The 6142-nt window shown below is 42.2% G+C and overlaps 1 pseudogene; it reads right to left on the bottom strand.

The window, feature by feature from the left end:
• Positions 1-2805: 2805 nt before the first annotated feature.
• Positions 2806-4220, bottom strand: LOC110582652 (annotated as a pseudogene).
• Positions 4221-6142: the final 1922 nt, after the last annotated feature.

Raw genomic sequence — 6142 nt, 5'->3', positions numbered from 1 at the left:
CACATTGTGGAGATACTTTAAAATATGGAAAGAAAATAATTATCATTAACAATCCCACTCATGGAGTGCCTGGGTGGCTCAGTCGTTAAGCATCTGCCTTTGGCTCAGGTCATGATCCCAGGGTCCTGGGATCAAGCCCCGCATCTAGCTCCCTGCTCTGCGGGAAGCCTGCTTCTCCTTCTCCCACTCCCCCTGCTTGTGTTCCCTCTCTCGCTGTGTCTCTCTCTGTCAAATAAATAAAATCTTTAAAAGAAAACAAAACAAAACAAAAAACAATCCCACTCATAATACCACCAGACAGGGATCCTTTTTAACATTCTGGTAAGGAAATTTCCAGCCTTTTTCTATAGGTTCTATTCAAATATGTACTTTATAAAATTGTAATTGCATAGTTTATACTGGGTTTATTATTTTTATTGTGACTATTTCCCTATATCATCACATATTCTTCTACAGTTTGACATTTAACAGCTGCATAGAATTTTATCCTGTGATCTTACTCTATTTAAACAATTCTCTATTATTGAACATTTAGGTTGTTTTCAATTTTTGCTAATATAAATAATGCTGCATAAACATTGTTCTATATAAGCTCTTGCCCACATATGATAAATCAATAAATGATTAGAGGATGTTACTATTCCCATTTTCCTTAGTGAAGATGATCAAATGCCCTGATTTTGTGTGTTGGATTTAGTTTATGTTTTCAAGTCCTAGGATCCTTAGTATTATGGAAACACAGGGCCACAGCAGAGAAATACTCAAGTGAGGAAAGTGGGGTTAGAAGTAATAGTGAATTTACCAGCTTATTTTAATTGGGATGCTAATAACAGATACAAAAATTTTTTTAAAGATTTTATTTATTTATTTGATAGAGAGAGACACAGCGAGAGAGGGAATACAAGCAGGGGGAGTGGGAGAGGGAGAAGCAGGCTTCCCGCGGAACAGGGAGCCTGATGCGGGGCTCGATTCCAGGACCCCCGGATCATGACCTGAGCCAAAGGCAGACGCTTAATGACTGAGCCACCCAGGCATCCCCAGATACAAAATTGTTTAAGAAAGATATCTGAGAACCCATGTAAATACTGAAAAATAAAAGTGTAGCCAGATAATATTTCAGGTACTTACCTATATTTTTACTATTCTTATACATTTCCCTGCCCATTCAAGCTAGTGGTTACCCTGTCCTTATCCATCTCTCAAAGGAGGGTTGTTACATGTTAGAAAGCAGAAGTCTGAAAAGCTTTCTGGCTTCTAAGAGATTAATTCTAGAATAGAGAGCAGGCAGGCAAGGAGTCTGTCTGAAATTGTAGTGAGACTTGAAAATATTGTCCTGGCTAAGGGGAAGGGAAGTGATGAATGAACAGAGATCTCTGGGGCCTTGGAACAAAGGAGGATGGTAGCAAAACTTTAAAGAGGAAATAGTTTCAAGGTGCATTTGGGCATATGGATCCTAGGCAGCCTTGCAAAAGGATTCCTGTGCCTGGGTGTGAGGCACACTTGCTTACCAGAATGGTAGGCATCTCCACTGTAAACTGGATACACTTGCGAGTTGGAAGCAGACTGTGACTCCTATTCCCCATCTTTGGTACCATATAATGTTCTGAAACAATGGCATACCCAAAGTGAGTGAGGGAAAGTAATTAAGCCAAAGAATTAAGGCTATCTCCCGGTGAGATGAGAGCTCAAAACAGAAGCAGAAACTGAGAAAATCAAGTTCTATTTCTTTAATACTTGGGCTTATAGTTTGAAATTTTTTTCTGTAAAAATTAATAAAATTAAAAAAAATCCTAACGAGAGTACTAATGGGAAACAGTGTCATTCTCAGTTACATTGCTTCAAATTCAGGTATATATTTTTATGAGGCATAAAGCTTTATGGGGGTAGAGTTGTAGGATACAATTCATACAAATTCTGATAGTATCTTAGAGTTATTTAGAAATATCTGAAATTCCTTCATACTGTTTCAAAGGAATGAAGTAGTGATTTGGGCATTTTAGGAATTGATTTACAGTATTTAGAAACTTTAGATTTTGCTTGAGAACTTTAAAAGTAGACTTTAGTCTTTTATATTAACTTCCACTGCAGATTAATGACGTCACACATTTTACAATTCAGTAAAGTCAAATAGAGGCTTAGAGTCTCTAATGCTCTGGCTTAATCTAAGAGTTAAGGTTGTAGTATTTAGAGCATGATCTCTATTCTCTCCAGTTATCCTTCAAAAATCACATTTCTCATACCTGGATTTGTGATAAGGATTGGACAGAGAACACTGCAGGTTATATTATCTGGTATATTCTCAGTGGGCAGCTTCACTTTCAAGCCTTTTCACTTAATTTGATCGGCCAACTAACTCTCAGGGGACTTTAATTATTCAAACATAAGTGACCTAATGCTTTAAAAGGAGGAGATTTGGAAGTGAGACAGAAATAGAGACAGATATGAGAGGCAGAGAGACAGACAAACAGAATGAATGGATGAATGGGTAACTGCTTTTCTAGGGAGGTCTGAATTAGAGTCTTAGCTCTTCCTTGGTACCTATGTGACCTATGCGATCTGGGGTAAGAAACTTCTAGGCCTGGATTCCTCATGTGCCCCAAGGGTGCTAATAGTCTCTAGTGACTTCAGAGGGTGGACAGGAACTTCCTTTTTCTTCTGAGGCTCCTTAACAGAGAAATACTTCTATATGGGAGAGGGGCCATTTTATAATCCCTGTCTCTTCCCAGAAGTATGTTGTTTTTTGTTGTCGTTATTTTTCATTTTTTTTTAAGTGGCAGAAAGATATTTTATTGAACCTCCCCAGTCCTAGTTCATGTTCTCCTGCATAGTCTTGGTTTCTCTGAGATGCCCAGTCCCCTGGGCAGCGATGACACCCACTTTGCGGGGTGGGGGTGGGGGGCATCTTTGAGGATGGTACCAAGTTTGCCAATGTGCTGGTAGTTGCCACCTCTGAAGGGACGCTCCACAGGGTTCATGGCCACACCCCACATGCGGGGCTAGCAAGTCCTCTTATCCTTTTACTTGTGGTAGGCACAGTGGATTTCAGGATGGGCTTGTAAGTGCGGTCACCTCCGGCCACTACACGGACCACAGCTCTATTGGCTGAGGAGATGACCTTCTTGGAGCCCGAGGGCAGCTTCACTTGGGTCTCCTTGGTCTCAGGTTGCGGTAGGTGACAAAGGCGTTGTTCGTGGAGGCTCGGGCCAGCTTGCCTCCATCGCAGGCTTCTCCTCCAGGCAACACAGGACGGTGCATCATGTTTTCAGGAATGGTGCCCATTGGAGGCATATGGCCCATGCTGAGCTGGGCCTTCTGGCCGCGGTACACGAACTAGCTAATGTGGATGCCCTCAGCCGTGAAGAACAGCTCTGTTTCTTATGGGGTAGGTATCTTGGAGGACCCCCTTAGCACCAGTAGTGCCTCCCCCTGCGGTGTGGATGACGTCTTTCCTGACGCCCTTGACGTAACTGTGCGGCCGGCGAAGTAGGTGCGCAGGCGCACAGCGCCCTTTGGTGCTACATACGCGTGTCCCGTGGGCTAGTGATTTTCTGGTTCCCCGTGGGCACACGCTGCTTGGCGTGGCTCTGGGGGGTGCTTCAGGGGTATTCGTGGCCGCCCAGGCACCCCGCTATGGCCCAGGGACCATTGCTATCCCTCAGAAGTTTCAGGGCTTCTTTTAGTCACGTATGGATTTAAAAGCAGGTAGCTTCTTTCCTTCTCTATACAGTTTGAAGATATATTTTTTTAAAGATTTTATTTATTTATTTGAGAGAGAAGGAGACAGAGCACGGGGGGTGGGGGGACAGGGGGAAGGAGGAAGCGGGAAGGGGTAAAGGGCGGGGGGGAGGGAGAAGCAGACTCTTGCTGAGCCCGGAGCGGATCCCAGGACCCTGAGATCATGACCTGATCCAAAGTCAGACGCTTGGTGACTGAGCCACCCAGGCGCCCCCAGTTTGAAGATGTTTTGCGCAGACTGACCGTACTGAGGGTTCCCTAAGTTTTGTTCTCGGAGCTATTGTAACCAGTTATATGGTTATCGAGTTGATCATATCTGGTCTCATAGTCTTAGGTGACAGGGGAGAAGGACAAATACAGGAATTCTTATTCCCTCTCGTACTTTGGATTCTGACCAGGTGGAAGAAAGGACTGAGAGGAAGTCAAGCGGAGGTCATACCTGGAACTGGTAGTTCCACGAAGTAAGTGGTAAGTTTAGCCCCCATTACTTAGAGTTCGTGGAAGATTGTTGTTCTTTAATAGCAGAAAGGAGAAGTGAGGTTTTTGGAGGGCTTTCCGACTTGGAATTTTCAAGTCTAAGCATCTGTAAGGCAGCGATCTTCAGATGTGTGAAGACAAGTCTGGGAATCTCTGTGGTAAGAGGAGGAGGAGGACATGTAAAGTTTGAAAACCCATGATTGTATGTATGTTTGGAACACGAAACATTACTGTTTTAAATAATAGGAGCTTCGTAAGAGAGGTAATCTTTTTAATTCCTTTTTTTTTTTTAAGATTTGTTTATCTATTTATTTGACACAGAGAGAGTGATCGAGAGAGAGAGAGAGAGAGAGAGCACAAGCAGGGGGAGTGTCAGGCAGAGGGAGAAGCAGGCTCCCTGCTGAGCAAGGAGCGGGATAGGGGGCTAGATCCCAGGACCCTGAGACCATGACTTGAGTGGAAGGCAGCCACTTAACCAACTGAGCCACCCAGGCACCCCAGTCTTTTTAATTCTTATTTAATGGGTATGTGTGTAAATAAAGCTTGAGAAACTGCTTTAGGCTGTAAAAGAGGGTGCCAAAAGTTGTAAATGAAGTTTAACCCCAGAGTTAGCTAAATAGGGAATCGATAGCAGTTTAATTAACAGAGACCTAGCCAGACCTGAGAGACAGACCATCCAGCCAAGGGATTGCCAATAGCTCCAGGAGCCAAGTCCAGGCTGGCAGCTGATTTTTTAATAACCTGCTAGCTAATAATGGTTTTTACATTCTTAAGTGGTTGCAAACAAAAGAAGAATAATATTTCATGACACGTGGAAACTATGTGAAATAAAAATTTCAGTGTCCATAAAGTTTTATTGGAGCAGAGCAAAGCTCGTTTGTTTATGTATTCTCATTTGCTGCGTTTATGCTGCAGGGACAGAGTTGAGTAGTTGTGACGATATATAGTCCATGAAGCTTAAAGCATTTATTATCTGACCCTTCACAGAAAATATTTGCTGACCCTCTTGATCTTGCTCAGAAAGAAATTAAGGCTCTGTAAAGGTAACTGGCTTGGTCAAGCTCAAATGGTTAAACAGTAGTAGGTTCCTAATATTACTCATGGTATCTCTTTTCAGTGTGTCTTTTTAGTTATCATTACTATGTCAGCACTTCTCCTCCTCTCAACCTTTTCTACCTCCAAAGATCTTTCCTAACAATTTTCTAGAGCATATCCACAACTATATTTCTGACAGACAGGAGTTGTTTTGCTTTGCTTCAAATGCCCTTTTAAAAGCATTTTGCTGACCTTTCCAACTAAGTCAACTTGTGACCTGCCTGAAATGTCTTTATAAATTAGTTTCTAATTAATCAGAAGGCTGTTAATATCTTTAAAGGACTTTGTAGGCAATTAGGAGTCTATTGCCACCAAGTGGCCAATGGCATGTTGATTACGCTTGCCAAACTGAGCGATCATAGAATTATCACAGTGTCACAGGGTCTCCTGGTTGGAAGAGACCTGAAATTTCAACCACTTAACAATAAATTGTTAAGGAGATCATAATGCAGTCTAGTCAATTGTTAGAAATAAAAGTAGTTTTTTTTTTTTTTTAAAAGGTAAGCATACATACTTACTTGGTCACTTTTAAAGCCACATATAAAGACATGCAAAATTACAAATGCACTTTGGTGCTATCCTCAGTCCTCAGTTGTCATTAATCATAGATAAAACTGGCCCTGCTGTTAGACTAATGACAACTTTCTAACTCATTCTATTATTGTCAATTAAATGGCCCTCAGAGGTGTTTTAAAACAGCCTGATAGTTAAAGCAACCCTTGTGGCTTGCTAGTATTTATCCCTCTTTTAAAAGAGAGGGTGGTGGCCTCTGTAACTCTGTGCACAGCTCAACACAACAGGAGCCTGCTCACCCTCACAGCCTTTTCCTCCAGCA

The sequence above is a fragment of the Neomonachus schauinslandi genome, chromosome 1 (genome assembly GCF_002201575.2).
Source record: "Neomonachus schauinslandi chromosome 1, ASM220157v2, whole genome shotgun sequence".
Classification (NCBI taxonomy): domain Eukaryota; kingdom Metazoa; phylum Chordata; class Mammalia; order Carnivora; family Phocidae; genus Neomonachus; species Neomonachus schauinslandi.
This window is presented reverse-complemented; position numbering and strand designations above follow the sequence as displayed.